We start from the raw sequence: 19,125 nt of genomic DNA, 5'->3' as shown, positions 1-19,125 counted from the left end.
ACTGAATAATGTGATTGCATAGTTGGGTATGGACACATTTCTCAAGGATCTTTGCCAGAGAGGGAATGGTAGAAATGATGTGGAAATTATTTGTGTTTGTATGATATGCTTTGTTTTTTTTCTGAATGGGGGTTACCTGCCCTGATTTAGGCAGTCTGGTAAAGCCCCTTGAAGTAGTGAAGCATTCACGATCTTATCCCAGAGAGAGAATAAAGAATTTTTAATCTCATTGAAGGCATTAACTGGTAGAGGGTCACAGAAGTGGTTTGACAGTTTAAGTGTTGTTAAGATATTAAGAATGGCATTTTCATCAAAGGTTTTGAATGTGTCAGACGACACGTTGTTTTTGAGGGTGAGTTCTTGTAGATCTGGGGACTGAAGGAACAGAGGCGGACGTGGGCCTACCTGGAGGTATCACCAGGATGTGCTTAGTTGCTGTTTGGGGATCACTATCAATCTTTTTTGTTTTTTCAAGAAAGAAGAAGGATGCAAATATATGCGGTTTGGCAGCGGATTGGATCGTATTGTGGAGAGGTTAGGTTGCTGATTGGATTGACGTTTCATAATTACAAATAGTTTTCTTGGGAAATTTCTGGATTTGTCTAGTTGAACTCTAAAGAAATTTGATTTGAGTTTCTGATGCGTTTGTCGTAGGTGCTCCTCAGTGATCACAGGTGCTAAAGGTGTTCTAGGGACGGTGAGGATCTCCACACTGATTCGACTAATCTCCGATTGCGTCTTTCTTCATTTAGGCTCCCATTGTACCTTGGTTTGGAGTCTTTAGTGAGCAGTCTTTTCAGCTGTAAGGGCACAACTGTGTCAAGAACAGTCATTATGTAGAGGTTGCAGTGGTTTGTAAGGTCATTGGCATCTGATATGTCTACTGGAGAAGGCTAGACATTATTGCTGAGGGATGGAAAATCACTAAGGTCTATATCGCAAGTGTTCCTTTTCTAGTCCCTGGGTTTCTTAAGTTGAGGTTTATGTGTCCTCACTGATTCAGGGATGAGGAAGGGGATGTGGTCATAGGTCTGTCCAGTCGCAGGGAAAGATAGATTCAAGTTAAATGGAGTTTTGCTTAGCAATTACTTGATGCAGGATAGCGCGCAGTTTGTGCATAGGGCTGTGGTAGATTTGGTTCAGGTTAAGGTCCAGTAGGAAGTTTGTTGCTGTTAACTGAGGGATCAATTGGGTTGTTCCAATGAAGGTTGCAATCTCCAAGGAAGATCTGGGAGCAGTGTTGCCCTAAGTTTGTAGTGATGATTTCCATGATTTGTTCAATGAATGTCACCTAGAGAATGGTAGATCACATGTAGTTTGCTTAGTGGTCTGTTGTTACTCGCAATGTTTAGGTGTAGGTATTCACAAGAGGATAGTTCAACGGTTTGTAACTGATTAACCACATGGTTATTGTGGTGTATGCAGGCAATACCTCCACCTGATCTCATTTTATAATTTCATAGGTCGTTGGAACTAATATGTATAGGATTGCTCCAAAGGAGTAATTTAGCCATGTTTCTGTTTATTTATTTATTTGTATATTTATGAAGTGTTATATAGCGTGAACATGATCTTAGAGGGTTTCAGAGCGCATTACATAACAACGTTCGGAAACATTATATGGTTGATGGGTAATGCACATACATCCAGTAATTGACATTCCATACAAAAAGAGGTAACCAGTGGAGATAAGATAACAAAAGTTGCTAACAGTAACATATGATTTAAAGTTTTAGGAAGTGAATTTAATCATTAGAAGCATTTTCATCAAGTCAAAGTCAAGTCAAAAGATCTTTATTCGGAATTAAGAACATCCATAAAAGTACAAACAAAATACATTTTAAATCAAAAACAATACAATGCAAAGGTATGACAGCTGGAAAGCAAAATTTAAGACTAATAAATCAATGTCAATTTCATTTTCATTTTCACATTTATATATCAATTGTCCCTTCATTATTAAAAACAGATATTATATACAATTCAAATGATTATAAAGCATAATTTAAAAGAGAGAGAATGGATGGTTAGAACAGCATCATCAGTAAGTCCATAATTATAATGTGCAAAAGCAGCAATAACAATGTGCAAATTAGAAAAATTTAAAGTGCATAGAAAGTGCAGATGTGCAAATCTTAAACATCAATATGTAAAGTGGCTCGTGATCTAACGGCAGCTTTGAGAAAGCAGATCACACTAAATATTACTTCATCCGTTTCCAATAATAGAAAGGACCTCAAAGCTATTCTAAAACTAGTCAATTTCTCTTTTCTACAATAGGGCATTAGGTAATGAGCGGAAAGTTTTTTGTAAAAACCACAGAAGAACAAAAAGTGCATAAGGCTCTGTTTCACGTTAGGGTTACATGGACAATTCATGGTTTCAAGGTGTCTATTGTAACCCAGGGGGAAGTTTAGTAAATTTACTATACTCCCATCTCGAAATCGAAACAATAAGCTCCTATTCCATCTGCCAAGATGCAAACGTAAATACCTGTATGGAGGGCCTGGGTGTTTAATGTGAGGTTCAGAGTGGCCCATATATTTCATAACAGTGCATTTGGACAGATTCTTCCTTTCTCGCTCTTCTCTATAAAGAAGATATAGTGCCCTAAGAATGATGGTCTTGTGAGAACTATTTATTAGGCTGGGTGAAGTAAACAGAAAGCCATGTCCTACACTATCGAGACAATCTTTTACCGCTTTTAACCATGGTATAAAATGTGCCCTATCGCACTTTAAACAGTCTAAAATTATGTCACGGGTCAAAGTGGCAGCCGGATTAATCCATATCTTTAGCCAGAAGAGTGCTGGTCTAGATCTTACAAAATCTTCTATATATGAAATGTTTAGTTCATTATGACATACCTAGTGGGGGGAGCAAATAACCCCACCCAGCACCTTTCGACAGAACCTATTTTCTTCTGTTTGGAGACTGATGCAATTTGTGTAACCCCAAACCTCGGCACCATAAGTGCCAGTTGGAATACATTGGGTTTGGTAGATCTTAACTAGTGGTGTTATTACATCAGCATAGTTGGGTTGTTTCAAAGAGGTAACACTGTTTATTGCTTTACCCAACTTGTTCCTGGCATAAGATACATGTGCATGCCATGAGCCAGTATTTGAGAATAGCAGCCCCAGATAGGGGAAAGTGCAGGTGCTTTTCAAAACGTTTGACCCTGATTTAATCTCTGCAATTTTATAATTTTTTGGACCACAACTCATAATTAAAGATTTTTTAAAATTAGTGGTCAGGCCTAAATCAGCCATAAAGAGAGCAAATCCTGAAATTAAAGTGCGAAGTGCTTTTGGGGTGCGGCCCATCAGGACCGCATCATCGGCATAAAGAAGGGTAGGTATGGGGACTCCATTTACATGGGGTACATCTTTTGTAAGGGTATTCAGTGAGCTACTCAGATTATTTATATACAAGATAAAAAGGAGGGGGGCCAGCACGCACCCCTGTCTGACCCCCCGACCTATTCTAATGTTGTCAGAAACTTCGCCAGATTGGTTTATACGCACATGTGCTCTTAGATCGCTGTGTAAAAAAGCTAAAAAATGGACCAAGTAATCATCCAAACCATAATCAAGAAGGGTGGACCATAGGCGGGAACGATTAACAAAATCAAATGCAGAACTTAAGTCCATAAAGCCAAAATATAAAGGGGATTTCTTAGCAGTATTATATTTTGCCATAATCAGACTCAGGTTCAAACATTGTTCCACCGTACCGACATTGCTACGAAAACCGAGCTGACTGGGGTGTAGGATCTTACTCTCTTCAGCCCAAGTTCTAATTCTTTTAAAGATAACTCGCCCCAAAACTTTCAAGGTGTTATCGATTAACGAAATGGGGCGGTAGCACCCGGGGTCTAGCCTATCACCCTTTTTGAAAATGGGGACGATTGTGCTGAAGGACCATGTTTCTGGAATGTGTTCGTTTGTTAAATTGTTAAAAACATTACATAATAATGGAGCCCAAAAGTCAGGCTCACACTTTAGTTGATCGATTGAGAGCCCATCAGGGCCAGGTGCCTTGTTTCCAGCGCTTTCGGATATGGCATCCTCAACCTCAGACACAGAAATATTAAGGGGGCTTAAAGGGGGAAGGGTCGGAGCAGGGTTTCTAGGTGTAGCATAAATTTTGGCAAAATGTTCAACCCAAATAGGTCCAGTGATGTTACAATTAATTGCCGTTAAATTTGAACCTATAGATCTTATCTTCTTTACCTCCCTCCAAAACCCAGTGGTGTCTTTCAATTCGGCTGAGCGTGCCAGGGAACCCCAGTGTGTTTTAAGCAGTTCGTTTGATCTGGTTCTTAGGGTAAATTTGTACTCTGCTCTGAGTAACCTTATTTGGGGGATGTCCCTGGGTTCGGCTTTTAGGGCGGCTCTCAACTTCCTATTTGCCTTAGAACAGGGGGCATCAAACCATCTAGGTGTTTCCTCAGCTTTACTCGAAGCAGGTCTGGAAATCTCACCTTTTATTACAGAGCAGAGTTCAGTAAATGATGTAATGATATTAACCCCTTGACCAGCGCTAGTAAGGCAATGCTCAATGAGAACAGGGTGTTTTTTGATAATTTTTGCCAGTGTTCCCCTATTATCCACGCCCCTCCAAATTACCCTCAGTTTATCAGTCGAAGCTTCAAGATTTCTTGCACCTATTTCATTTCGTGGGCGCTTACCTCTCGGGAGCGATAGGTGAATAACAATCGGGTAGTGATCGCTATAAACTTTACATACAACTTCGGCCTTTGTTAGGGCATTTGCAACAGGAGGTGAAACAAAAACATAATCAATTGTGGTTCCGTTTCCATGGCCAATAAAGGTGGGTAATGGGGCGGCACTAGATTCTATACCAACATATTCCATACAGTTTACAAGGTCTCTAGTTGCAAGGAGATTTGACAGTTCTGAGCCCCTTCTACAGGGGGGGTGTCTTGAATGTATATGGGCATTAAAGTCCCCTCCTAGACAGATACCGTCAAATTTCCCATATTTCTGTCCATCCATGATCCCATCGATAAAATCAAATAAAAGAATAAAATTACGATTTGGTTGGGACAAAAAGTCATTATTGTAGAAATTGATCAGGCATAGTCTTGTCCTTTGGGTGTATGATAGTGCCATGAAACTCGGGCAATCAGTTTGGAGTATATCAGTTTTAACATCAGTAGATATTTTGACCCAGATAGATAATCCCCCACTAGGTCGACCAAAGGGGGGGGCAGAGACAGTCCTGTTATAGCAGCTGTACCCCTCAAACAGCAGGTTATCAATGCACCAGGTTTCTTGAAACATTAATATATCATGGCAATTGACCCAATCCTTCCAGGAATTAATTTCCATCTTGGCCTTCAGGCCGGCGATATTCCAACTAAGGATTGACAAATTCTTATCTGGCTTCTTGTAGAGACCCTGGTCAATTTCTGGGGAGGATATTACTGTACTGTGCCCCTCTTGTTCACATGATAGTTTTGGTGCAGAGGTCTTAGCTATTTGTATGGGCACTTTAGGTAGTGTTTCCGCTATCTGGTCAAGGGCAGAGCACTCAGGAACAGGTTCTTCAGTGGTGGGTGGCAGTCAATCCAATGTTCCCAAATCCTGGAATATTGAGAACCTGTTGTGCAATGGGAATACAGGTGGGGGCTGCATCATTTTGTGTGGGGGCCGGTAAAAATAACTTAACGGTAAGGCGGTCACCACCGTAGATGGACCATGTTGAACAAAATTTTTATTCAACAGAAATTTTGCAGTGCCCGGGTTCCTGAAGTTAATTACGATACAGTCCCCATTGATGTTTTTTAAAAGAGGTCCTACCCAAGTTACTCGACGTGTGGATATGATCTCTTTAGAAATGTCATAACCCACCCCCTTATGCTTTGTTAGCCAGTCAATACACTTGTTATGCAATTGAACCCATGATTCTCCTTGCCCTTCCCTAAGAGGTGGAATGCCAGCCAGAACTAAGACATAAGGACACGCCTCAGGTGGAAGGTGTAAGGCGGGGCCTTGATGTTTAATAGGCCTGGTGTCTTCATGTGAGGTCTTGTTATAGCGCTGGCTGGAATTCATAGGGGCCTTCTGTGTTGTAGTACCTCTTACAGGGTTGCTTTGAGAACTTTTCATTGGAGCATTAGTAACAACGTTGGGAGGGGAGGAGGATTTAGCCGAAGAATCTAGGGCACTAGTAACTGCATTTGACTGTGGGGAGGATTTGGACAAAGTGTTGGTCAAATTGCTTCCTCTTACGCTTTTAGTCACTGAAGATGTATTAGTCGATGGTATGTTAGTGGCAACCTGTGCTTCCTTAGCCCTGTTGATAGTTTGATCACCACAGGTGAGCACACGGGTGGTGGATTCTAAGTCTTTTAATAGACGTTCAACTCTTAATTTATCCAAACACGCTGTGCCTTTTCTCTTGGCATCGTCATTTTTAATTAAGTTTTCCAGCCTGTCAAGTCTTTTAAAAATGTGATTAAATTGTTTGACCATTTGACCTTCAAGTTGCTTAAAAATGGTATCCGTGATGGTCTCGATAAGATTCCCTTCTGATTTGGAGTAGTTACTATTTGTGTTGGTGGGCTCAGTCTGAGTGGAGGTAGACACTGGAATTGAAGAGCCATTATTTATTACTACAATGTCACCAAGATGGGATTGATCCTGTACGGATACTGTCTGTTGAGTTAATTTCTGTTTCTTTCCCCTACTCCACATACTTTGTGGTGTTGGTTGGTTTGCACTTCTAAGGGGCTGCCTCCTTTTGTTATAAGTTAACTTTACTGGGCCCTTTTTCGTTTAGCTCCTGTATTCTCTGTGACCTCAATAATTACTTCAGTAGTTGGTATTGAAGAGGCAGGGTCTGGTGCTATATAAGTGACTGTATTTTCGTCATCCAGGACAATGGGCACATTAACAGGGGGATGTGATGGTTTAACCACGATGACTTCAGGGGTTATATGTGTATTTCCATTTGTACTACTTCTTACACTCGATTGGTTTGTGGTAAGTGAACCCATGGAAAACCTCCTCTCAGTCTCAGCTATCTCATTGAATGCAGTTTCTATCAATGTCTCGAAGGATGTAATGAGGGAGACAGAGGTGTCGACACCCTGAGTTAGTACATCAATATTGTTGCTGATGGGAGTACTATCACCCATTTTGTTATCCAAGTAGAGTGCTCACCTTTAGAGGGGAATGTTGGTGGGGTGGCCCGACCGACCACTGGTGACCTCTGAGGGCCTCAGAGGGCCCGCCCTTTGCCCGGGCTTCGCCACGGGCTCTCCCGCGGGCGCGACTCGCGGGGCGAGGGGGGTGTCAGCCTTTTACTCGCACCTCCGGGCGCTTGTGTGGCGTCACTGGCGCGCTGCTGCCCCAGCGCCTGCTGGGTAGTGAAGTCCGGTCCCGGCGAGTGCTCCGGTCCAGGCTACCTCCCGGCAGTCCTCCGCTGTTCCGCCGTTGCCCTCGCGGCTCCGCTGGTGTCAGGGTAAGGTGCGAGTGCCTGGTGTTCCCCACTATGCTCACGGGGGTCAGCCTTTTACTCGCGCCTCCGGGCGCTTGCGTGGCGTCACTGGCGCGCTGCTGCCCCAGCGCCTGCTGGGTAGTGAAGTCCGGTCCCGGCGAGTGCTCCGGTCCAGGCTACCTCCCGGCAGTCCTCCGCTGTTCCACCGTTGCCCTCACGGCTCCGCTGGTGTCAGGGTAAGGTGCGAGTGCCTGGTGTTCCCCACTATGCTCACGGGGGTCAGCCTTTTACTCGCGCCTCCGGGTGCTTGTGTGGCGTCACTGGCGCGCTGCTGCCCCAGCGCCTGCTGGGTAGTGAAGTCCGGTCCCGGCGAGTGCTCCGGTCCAGGCTACCTCCCGGCAGTCCTCCGCTGTTCCGCCCTTGCCCTCACGGCTCCGCTGGTGTCAGGGTAAGGTGCGAGTGCCTGGTGTTTTCATTTCTTTTTTGAAGAAGGAGGAGGAAGGGATTTTGTGTACATCTGGAGGTAAGGAGTTCCAAATCTTCAGTGCGATACCAGAGAAGGCTCTGCAGCACGTTAACTTTTTGTGGAAGGATTGTAGTTTCAGTAGGAGTGAGCCCATGCTTTGCGAGTGTCTGAACCTTCAGATGGCACTAGCTTCTGCGCTGTAACTGGGGGTTTTGAGATGAAGGGCTTTATGGGTCAAGCAGGCGATCTTTAGTTGTATTCTTTCCTCATATGGTAGCCAATTCAGTTCTTTTAAGCTCGGTGAAATGTGGTTCTTTCTTTTTGTGCCAGAGAAGAGCCAGGCCGCAGCGTTAAGAGATGCCCTTAGTGGGGCCAACTTTTATTTGGGAACTCCGCATAGAGTGGTACTTCCGTAGTCCAATCTTGGCAACACTAGGGCTTATACCGCCATTTTTAAAATGGCCTGTGGGAGGAAGGGTTTAAGTTTCCTTAGGATACTCATCTGATGATTAGCTCATTTGGTAGAATTACTGATATGCTCCTACATATTCAAGTGTTTGTCCAAGGTGATTCCCCAGGATTTAGCGGAGTGAATGATGTGGGGTGAGCAGTCAAAGGTAGTTAGATGCTTCAGCCAGAAGTCTATTTTGGTTGTTTGGTTGGGAAGGGAGATGAGGAGGAATTCCGTTTTTTTGGTGTTGAGCATGAGGTGGTTGTCCGTGAGCCACCTTTGAGTAATATGCAGAATAGCGTTGAGGGAGATGAAGTCTTCTGGGGGGGAGATTTTCATTAAAAGTTGTGTATCGTCTGCATACAGGTGATATAGAATCTCCGCACAGTTCAGCGTGTTTTTAAGGGGTTCAATGAGTAGATTGAAAAGAGTGAGTGATAGTGCTGAGCCCTGTGGAACCCTAGGGTGACCAAGGAAGGTTGAGAGTGAGATTACTCCATCTTCATTGTTTGGGTTCTGTTGTTTAGGAAAGAGGTAAACCATTGTAGCACAGCATTACAATGTTTGTCCAAGGTGATTCCCAATGATTTAGCAGAGTGAATGATGTGGGGAGAGCAGTCAAAGGTAGTTAGATGCTTCAGCCAGAAGTCTATTTTGGTTGTTTGGTTGGGAGGGGAGATGAGCAGGAATTCCGTTTTTTGGGTGTTGAGCATGAGGTGGTTGTGTTGAGGGAGATGAAGTCTTCTGGGGAGGAGATTTTCATTACAAGTTGTGTATCGTCTGCATACAGGTGATATAGAATCTCTGCACAATTCAGCGTGTTTTTCAGGGATTCAATGAGTAGATTGAAAAGAGTGAGTGATAGTGCTGAGCCCAGTGGAACCCTAGGGTGACCAAGGAAGGTTGAGAGTGAGATTACTCCATCTTAATTCTTTGGGTTCTGTTGTTTAGGAAAGAAGTAAACCATTGTAGCATGGGACCAGATAGGCCCATCCTCCGCTCCAGAAGGACAGTAGGTTGTCATGTTTAACTGTGTTGAAAGATGAGTATAAGTCAAGAAGTATTAAGAGAGATGATTCATTCTGGTCTAGTATTTTTAATATGTGGTCCATTATGTGCGTGAGTGCTGATTCAGTGCTGTGTCCTTGACAGAATCCGTATTGGTGTTGGTATAGGAATGTTGAAATTCTCAATGTGGTTGCATATTTGAGTTTGTACACATTTTTCTAGTAGTTTCACCATAGTGGGGATGTTTGATAAAGTAGTTGTTGAGATCTGAGGGGAGGGAGTTGACTTTCTTTAGTATGGGTGTTACCTGCCTTACTTTAAGGCATTCAGGTAGGGAGCTTTGCCTAAGAGAGGGGTGCTGAAGTTCACACCCTGTCCCCATGGACCTTGATCTAATTAAAGGCTCAGAGGTCTAAGGGAATCCTCATTCGTACTGCAAAGTGCTTCATTTTGTAGACGCTCCAATTTATCTTAGTGGGAGAGTGTCTGCAGGGAGGTGACCACGTCTGTGAGTATATGGCATCTAGGGAGCACGCGCCATTCCCGTTTGTTGCAATACTCTGAGATAGTTGCCTCTGATGAACCTTGTGCAATGCAGTACCGAGTGCATTAACAGCAGCCAGTAGACTCCACACCGGCAGCCAGCACCATCTACTGATATTGATCTGAGGCTTATGCACTAGGGTATAGGCAGCATCTGGTGCCCCAGTTTGTACAGATTAATGGCAACAGGTAGCAGCCGTTGCCACCCACTGGTTGCCGTGATCGCAATTAACAAAGTTATAGGTCCTGGGCATTGTGACATTGGTACACCCTGGAGCATAATCCACCCTGTGGCAGCTGTTCAACCGCCGGTTTGTAAACAGAGGCAATCAAAGTGCCTCATTATACAATGCAACATCAGGTCATAGCAACACATTGTATAGTGTAGCATCGTGTGCATCTGTATCACAGGAGCCCTGCATTTACTTTGGCGACAGCAGCTAGTAGACCTGTACACTGGCACCTGCACCATGATCAGAAATAGGTTTAGGACTTATGCAATGGGGTATGGTGCCCCAAATTGAAATTGTGGCAGCAATCAGGGGCAAACAGAAGGTCTGACACTTGAAAAGCTAGCAATAGCACTCAAAAAAATAAAGGTCCTGAACGTGGAGACATTGATAGCATCTGGACCCTAATCAACACAGCAATAGCAGTTCAACCATCAGTCCGACATGCCTGGAGTCAGCATTTCCATACAATGGTAGTCATGCGCAAGGGGACGCTCACCTGGCTCAGACGGTCGTTGTCCGCCAAATCGTCGTTAGAAGTATAAATTATGTTACTTGCTACCAATGTATTTATTTATTTATTTATTTTTAGACTTTTATAGAGCGCGAACAAGACCCTTGCGGATATCAGAGCGCTATACAATCAGTGAGGTTAATTGGACAACAAATACAAGTAAGGTAACAGGTATATATAGCATATTATAAGGTTAGAGAAAAAGATGTACACCCAGCACCATCCTGATGGTTAAGATCAGGGGTAGTTCAATGTCTTGATTGTTCAGATGGATCCTCGTAATAATCCGGATTAGTAGCGAGGGTGCGCTTAAGATCAGGGGTAGTTCAATGTCTTGATTGTTCAGATGGATCCTCGTAATAATCCGGATTAGTAGCGAGGGTGCACTTGGTCTTGAGAGTTCGTAATACTATTCTCCAGTGAATTTTGCCATGAGAATCGCTTTTACTTCCTTTTTGAAGGCTGCGGTTGAAGAGTTCAGTCTGGTTTCTGGGGGTAGCTCATTTCAGATCCTGGGAGCCATCCCTGAAAAGGTTTGTTTGTTTGTTTTCTTCTTGTTGAATCTTTGCGGCTTCAGTAGAAGGATTTCCGCGCTCCTTGAAGATCTTGTCCTACCTGAGATCGTCCGTTTCTGTGCCAGATAGCTGGGTGCGTTGTGATGCAGGGCTTTATGTGTCATACACGCTACTTTCAATTGAACTCTAGCTTCCAATGGTAGCCAATTCAGGGATTTTAAGTCAGGGTATATGTGTGAGCTTCTTTTCGAGCCAGTGATGAGTCTCACTGCAGCATTTATAGAGGCTCTTAGGGGTGCTATTGTAGTTTTTGGAATGCCACACAGAGATACACTTCCGTGCTCCACACGAGGGATAACTAGAGCTTGTACTGCCAGCTTGAAGTCATTGACTGGCAGGAAGGGCTTCAACTTCCTCAGCGTGTTGATCTGGAAGTTTGCACCTTTTGTGGCATTGCAAATGTGTTTCTGCATATTCAGGTTGCTGTCAAGAGTTATTCCCAATGACTTCGCAGAATCGACAATGTTTGGTTGTATATTGAATGCATTTAGATGTTTGATCCAGTCTTGCTTTATGGGGACTTTGGCGGGTGGAGCTATTAGGAGGAATTCGTTTTTAGGGCGTTCAGTTTGAGATGGTTTTCAGCTAGCCAAGACTGGGTAGTCTTAAGCGAGGAGTTGAGCAATTTGATGTCTTCTAGGGTGCTGATCTTGAGGTATAATTGTGTGTCATCAGCGTAGATATGGTACTGCACGTTAGACGCTTGTAGTGTTTCGGTGAGTGGTTCCATAAAAAGATTAAACAGTGTGGTGGATAATGAGGAGCCTTGTGGAACTCCCAATGTAACTGGTACGGGTTTGGATGGTTTGTTGTTGACCATAGATTTTTGTGTCCGGTTTTGGAGAAATGATGTAAACCAGTTTAGTACTGACCCTGAATGCCCCATCCTATGTTTCAGAAGGGCTGGCAAGTTCTCATGTTTGACCGTATCAAAGGCTGAAGAGAGGTCTAGCAGGTTGAGTTAGCATGATCCATTCTGGTCAAGGATTTGTAGCACGTCAATTATGTGTGTCATGGCTGATTCAGTGCTATGACCTGCGCAGAAGCCTGATTGGTGTTTGTTCAGAAGGAGGAAGTGGTCAATATGTCTTGTCAGTTGATGATGTACACATTTTTCCAATAATTTTGCCAGAGTAGGAATATTGGAGATAGGGTGATAGTTGTTTAGGTCCCTAGGGTCGGCTGTGGGTTTCTTTAGAATGGGAGATACTTGTCCAATTTTGAGGGTGTCTGGGATGCTACCTTGTTGCAGTGAGCTGTTAATGATCTTGGTCCACAGCGGCAAAAGCAGTGGTGTGAAGTCTTTCACGGCGTTTGCGGGGAGAGGGTCAGTGAGATGATTGGATGGCTTCAGGGCACTAAGAATCTTGCAAACTGCTTCTTCAGTGTAAGGTGCAAAGGTTGACAAAGTTGCGTAATTTTTCAGGACATACTTTGAGGTGATTTTGTGTGCCGCCATTGGGCTTGATGGGGAGGTTTCTGTAGTGCAACCCGAGATTAAGGATCTGTCCTCGAGGAGGTCATCATTGATACTGTCAGTCTTCTCAATAAAGAAGGCAGAAAATTCTTCACAGTTGGGTTGTGGTCGGGTTATGTCTTATAGACATTGAGGCACATCTTTAGATTGAGTTTTGATTAGTTCAAAGAGTTTTTTTGGGCGGTTTCTTGCTTGGTCAAGTTGGTGGCTGAAATTCTGAGGTGCTTGGTGGATGGTACTGATCTCCAAGTGTGTTCAGAGGTTCTTAGAGACCGTCTTTCCTCGTTGAGCAGACCATTGTACCAGGGCTTAGAATCTTTAGTGGAGACTCTCTTTAGTCGAATCACAAGAAGAAAAAACCTTTAAACCATAAGCACTTATTGATTTTTTTTATTTTTCCTGCTCTATGAGGTGCTACAGCAAATTGTGTAGTGCAGCGCTGCAACATTTAAAAAAGGCAGGGATGTGCCGTATATACAAGAATACAACACACCCCTGTGTTTTACCTTGCACTAAAAATAGCTGCCTAGTGCCATAGTGCAGAGGTGCCTTTGTTGCAGGGATGATTGTTTATGTGCAGGAAGATGTCCCTTCATGGACAAAAACTAAAATTTATGGGTTTTAATCTTTCTATGTGCGCTATATTTTGTAGCACACATAGAAAGAACACAAACTAGGAGAAACAAAAGTGTTTCCCCTCATTGTGCCAATCTAATGCCTGCTTTTTCATGGGATTTTTTGGAGCTGTCTTAGATTTGCAGATCCTTGCAAATTTGGGGGCAACGTCAAAAACAATGGGTATTGCAGTGAAACTCCCACACAAGCACCCATTATTGATGGTTTATATGTTAGAAGGGACAACTTCCTTCACATAAACATTCATTCCCTGCCATGCAGGCACCTTTGCACTATCGTGCAAGACTGCCTGCATTCCCCCTAGGCAGATCATTTTAGCACCAGTGCTAGGGAAAACAGAGGGGTGCGACGTATTGTTGTAGATACGGCACATCCCTGCATTTTTTAAATGTTGGAGCATGGCTCTTCCAAATTTGGTGCAGCTTAGCACTCTGACATTTCCTTGTACATTTGCCCCTTATTATGCTAAATATTATTAATAATTCATTTTCTCTCATTAGAAAGAATATGTAGTAGTGTTTCCACTTCTTCCATTGAGAAGGCAAATTTCTCTTTTTCTGTCTCGAAGGATGTTGCAGACACTTTTTTTGGAACAGTGCTCTCAGATTTGGATTTGGAATAAGATGGCAGAGCTTCCATCTTTGTAATCTGTTTACTTCAAAATATATACCCTAATTAAGACAGAAACATCATTCAACTAGACAAAAATATCTCTCTCTTCAAATGTCTACGTATGCAAAATATGTAATGAAAAAAAGTCAGGATAACTGGGTAACGCTGACTTGAGCAGAGTTTAAGTTTAAGTTTAAGAGATTTATAAAGTGCATGGCTACCCACAGGCATCCCACCGCTGCTGAGAGGAGCAAACAACATGTGGGTCTTAGGGGAACAGGCAAGTTTTGCACCTTTTTCTGAAACACTGTTCATTCTTGGTTAGCCTTAGTTCTAGATCCAGGCTATTCCAGAGTTTGAGGGCGTGTTTAAGGATTTCCCCCCCTCATCTTGCTTACCTAATTTTTGGTGTATTCATCAGGAAGCGAACTGAACATAGGCATCTATGGGGGGGAATACTGGGAGACCAAGGCGTGTAGCATAGTCGGGCCTTTCCCGTACATGGCTCTGTGGGCTAAGTAAAGGCCCATGAATTTAACCCTGGCCTGGACTGGCAGCCAGTGAAGTGTCTTCAGAGATGGTCTAAGTGATTGCTGTCTGGGAATCCCAAAAAGCAGTCTCGCTGCAGCGTACTGCACCACTTGAAATCTGACAGTGACGAGATTTGGGGGAGCCGAGGTACAAAGAGTTGCCGTAATCTAGTCACAAGATTACCAGAGCCTATACCACTGTTTTTCTAGATTTTTCTGGGATTAAGATCAACATTTTTCGGATCATCCTGAGGATGCTGAAACAGGTCCCTGAGAGTTTTCTTGCCTGTATTTCTATGGTTAGGTTTTGGTCTAACTACATCCCCAAGTTCTTTATCGAAGTTTTAGGAATGGGAGGGGGCCCCAGTTTCCCGGCCAGTTAATATCAGGGTGTAGGCCAGGTCCATTATCTAGAAACAATATAGAGAATATAATGTATATTTACAAACCAGTATGAGTAATCCATTGTGTATTTAGTAAAACAGAACGCAAGGGCATCGCTCTCATTTCCATTGTGTAAATTGCAGCATGAACTGCTGATGCTCCCTTACTGGTTAATATTGTGGTCAGAAACGAAGAATACTTTATTCCTATCACCCTCACCCTATGTAAATGGAAACAAGATATGCTAATCAACTGTCTGTTTTCGCCATAAATATAGCTGCAAAATATCCTCCAACCATTTTCCTATAGTGCCATATGAAATGAATTAATAAAATATCCAATAAAATTCATTAGATTAGAAAGAAGAACAAGCCACATCTTTGTGGATGAAACAAAATAAAACATTCATCCAGCTGCACTAATTAGGAGAAACATTGTACTTTGTCAGTAATGGCTATGACTCCTCCCTCCTCAAAAAGGAAAAAAATACATATTGTTGATATGTACTCTCTAAAATGCCTAACAATTTTAATTTAAAATTTTAATTTTAATTTAAAAAAAAATAAAAATAGATGTTCATCTCCAATTACGGCAAAACCTGAGCCCTATGTGATGAAAATCAGAACCATTTAATGTATTTTGTTTGGCCTACTTTCATATATGTTTACACTTTCAAAGCAGTTTAATTAATAAGTGTTGTGATTATTTGAGCAAATACATATTCATCATTGGCCATCATTTGTATATTTCTATTCTTAGTATTGTGTTCTGCAGAGCTTCTGTTGTTCAAAAATTAGATTTCATTGCATACCAAGATTGCCTTTCTGTTGCTGTACACCGTGGGTGAGACTTAGTGGTCACGGTGCTTATTCTACACCCATGTGTGTGGTATATGGGTGACATGTTCTATAATTAGTTCTATGATAGCTTTGCTCCAATCACTGGAAAACATGTGTTGCAACTTCAGAATTAAGCACAGAATGCACTCAAAAGAAGCAGCAACAGATGAAAGGTCAGCCACCGAATTAGCATCAATGGGATACTTGCAGCTTTCTAGCTCTGTGCTGCAGGCAGAAGGTCAGAGGAGAATGTGTGATGAAAAGATCAATCAGTCAGGATTTCTAAAGCGCAGCTAAGCACCCAATAGGGTATCCAGACACTTGCAGGCGCTGGAGGCCTATTCAAACAACCAGGTTTTGGAGCCAGTCAGAATTTGGGAAGTGAGGTGATGGTCCAGAGCTACTTGGGGAGGCTGTTTCAAGTCTTTGCTGCGATGTGGGAGAAGGAACGTCCTCCACGTCTGCTTCAGTAGATGCGAGGAGTACTGACAAGTGAACGGGATCACATTATGCAGCTTAGGTTGCAATTGATTACGTGTTGAGGGGTGAGCTGCTGGGGTTCACGCACAATCATACAGGACCTAATTCATCCAGAAGCACAAATCCTGTAAGGTGGCTGCACTTTTCGAGAAATTATTGTGTTCAAGACAGGTTGTGCCAAATATTTGTATACTTGTAGTCCTGGGGTATGAAATCCCAAAATCCAGATACTTCCTAACTTTGTCTCTCTTATTTTTTGTTTTCCTTTCCACACATAATGAAAAAAGAAGGCCTCACCTTAATTACACCTATATTAATTGAAACAATGTCAGGATTTGATAACAATTTTTCTCTTAATCCCCTTAGTGTGTTTCTTAACACTACTATTCTTAGTCACGGTGCATTTTATTGCTTTAAAAGCGTCACAACAGGTCAGATTTCACTAATACAAAATATAGTGAACAAAGAGAGAGTATCTCACAGTAGCTGCACCTGAGGGGGTTGCTGGCTGATGATTGCCAGTTTACCCACTTCTCATCATCGGCCGCTCTCTCTTTGTGTCGTTTGAAAAAAGTAAGAAAAGTGTCCCTTTTTCCAAACAATAATCGTGTAGTGAAGAAATAGTGACGGTAGCCAATATGTCCACTATTTATAAAGTGTGTATGTGCTCAAAGAACCCCTGTGAAAACCTGTGTAATTGGTTCTCACTTTTAAACCTGGTCAGGCATGCTGGCCATCCAACTTTATTCCAATGCTGCAAGACCTTCCAATTAAAAATGGTTACCAATATACAATAAATATTTTCTCGTTGCCAACATGTTTCATTGCTAATTATTCCAGCAACTTCATCAGTGCTAGTAGGGGTTCTGTATTCTCAGTATTCACTCTGACATGTTCCCATGACCTGATGGTTGCCAAATTACTGCCTACCTACAACCATCAAAACGCTGGACCTCGTGTCACAAGATCACGTGTCCTCCGGGTGGCTATTCGATGTCTAGCCCCCAGTGCCGAGTCCCTCCGGCGCATATAGAGCTTTCCTTTCCACACAAGCTGCAAGCTTGTTGATATTTTTCAGTTTATCATCTGAGATGACATCATATTTCCATGTAAATGGTGATTGGAGACATTACTTTCTCCAGGGCTCTGAGGAGGTGCTCTGCACTCTGCTTGTGTACATTATTGTGTGGAACTGTAATGGCTATCCATGAATGTGCATATGTTGGGGAAACTATGAAATGCCTTTAAGAGAGGACTTACGACCAGGCCATAAAAATCCTATCAGGTTTAGTGTATGATATGAAATAAAACCGCATACGCAAGAGAGACACACCCTGTCAGCAAACTAGTACTTGCAACAAAATGATCTGGGTTTCTTAACTTTGTTTTCCAGTAAATGCTTACTGACTACAACTCCCCTCGAGGTATCAGCAAGATCATGTGCGGGAGCAGTGTGATTTGCTGCAACATCTTCAGTGCACATATGTCTGCAGCGTTGAATAAAACATCTGATGGGTGCAGGCTTTTTGTGTGCATCAGAGAGTGTGTGTTGTTTGTATGTGTGCATAAAAGGTCAGACGGGAATGAGGGTAGTGATCTGGGGCTTCATGGAATATCCCTTATCTTTGTTGAGGCAGTTTCCCCTCAACACATTTCATGTAGATTTCACTCCACTTCCACCATACAGCAATGTCCTAGCACCCACACCAAAATTAAACCTTCTTAACCCATATTCATATACTTTGTATTTACCAAACCAATCTTCCATATTCAAACACCTACTCGAATTTAACCATCCACTATCTCACTCCTTCACACAACTGCATGCAAGCATATCAACGCTCACATAATCACCCATCAAGAAAAAAGCACATTCACTAATAAAAAGCCATGCCTATTGACTTTTCCAATGCATTTTTGTTTTGATGACTTTCTCAGAAGCCTTTCTCTAAAATACCAATACCGCTTCTAAGGGAGGGTACCATTCCGTCATATATAATCTGTGACTGCTTGGACAGGGTTTTTAAAAATCCCTTAATAATGGGTTTCATGCCTTCACCTTTCAGCACACACAGTCACAGATAGTAGTTGCTACAAAACGTTTTCAAAGGAAGTCCAAACAAGAGGTCTTTGGACTTGTAAAAGGGCAAAAACTGCATCAAGTGCCTAAAAAATATACACAATATAGCTCAAAAGGAACCTGAATACTGCATAGGATACGCACTCTATGGAGTACTGATTGCATTCAAACTAGATTAAAAGAACTTGAATATTTAATTATCCTTTGATGGTAATGACAGAAGTCCTGTTAACATCACAATTACTGCACAGAAAATGGAGATTGATTCAATTTTCAGTTAGAAATCTGAAAACATTCTCACACTTTGCGCAACACTACAGCAAGGTCGTGGCATAGACATCTTTTACACTATTTTTACAAATGACATTGATATATTCGAAACCTAAAACAAAATAAGATGTGTCAAGGACACAAGTAGTGATAATCTCACAAAAAGGAAATCATTACATGAAACAAGGAAAGGCTAAACCGTATTAATATGTCAGGAAGATGTTGGGGAATTATTGTACAGATAAATTATCGAAAAATAAAGGCTACAGGCTACTAAATTATGAGGTATGCTATTAAAGGTTAAAGAATTATCTGGTACCAGATATACACAAGATATTGCACTTTCCAGTATAGAAAAGTTCACAGTTGAATATACTGATCCTCCAGTGCGGGTCTACATCAACAGCATTAAATGCAGAGTTGCACTAAGTGATATTGATCTTACCAAGTGTAAAGGTTTTCCAGCTAGTAATTACTAGACTGAAATGCCTATTTTTGCATGATAACCCCCATTTTTGTATTGATGCTGCTTATTGTTTTACTTTGTGCCCTGAGACTCT

The sequence above is a fragment of the Lissotriton vulgaris genome, chromosome 3_1 (genome assembly GCF_964263255.1).
Source record: "Lissotriton vulgaris chromosome 3_1, aLisVul1.2, whole genome shotgun sequence".
Lineage (NCBI taxonomy): Eukaryota > Metazoa > Chordata > Amphibia > Caudata > Salamandridae > Lissotriton > Lissotriton vulgaris.
The sequence above is the reverse complement of the archived record's forward strand: the minus strand, read 5'-3'. Positions refer to the sequence as shown.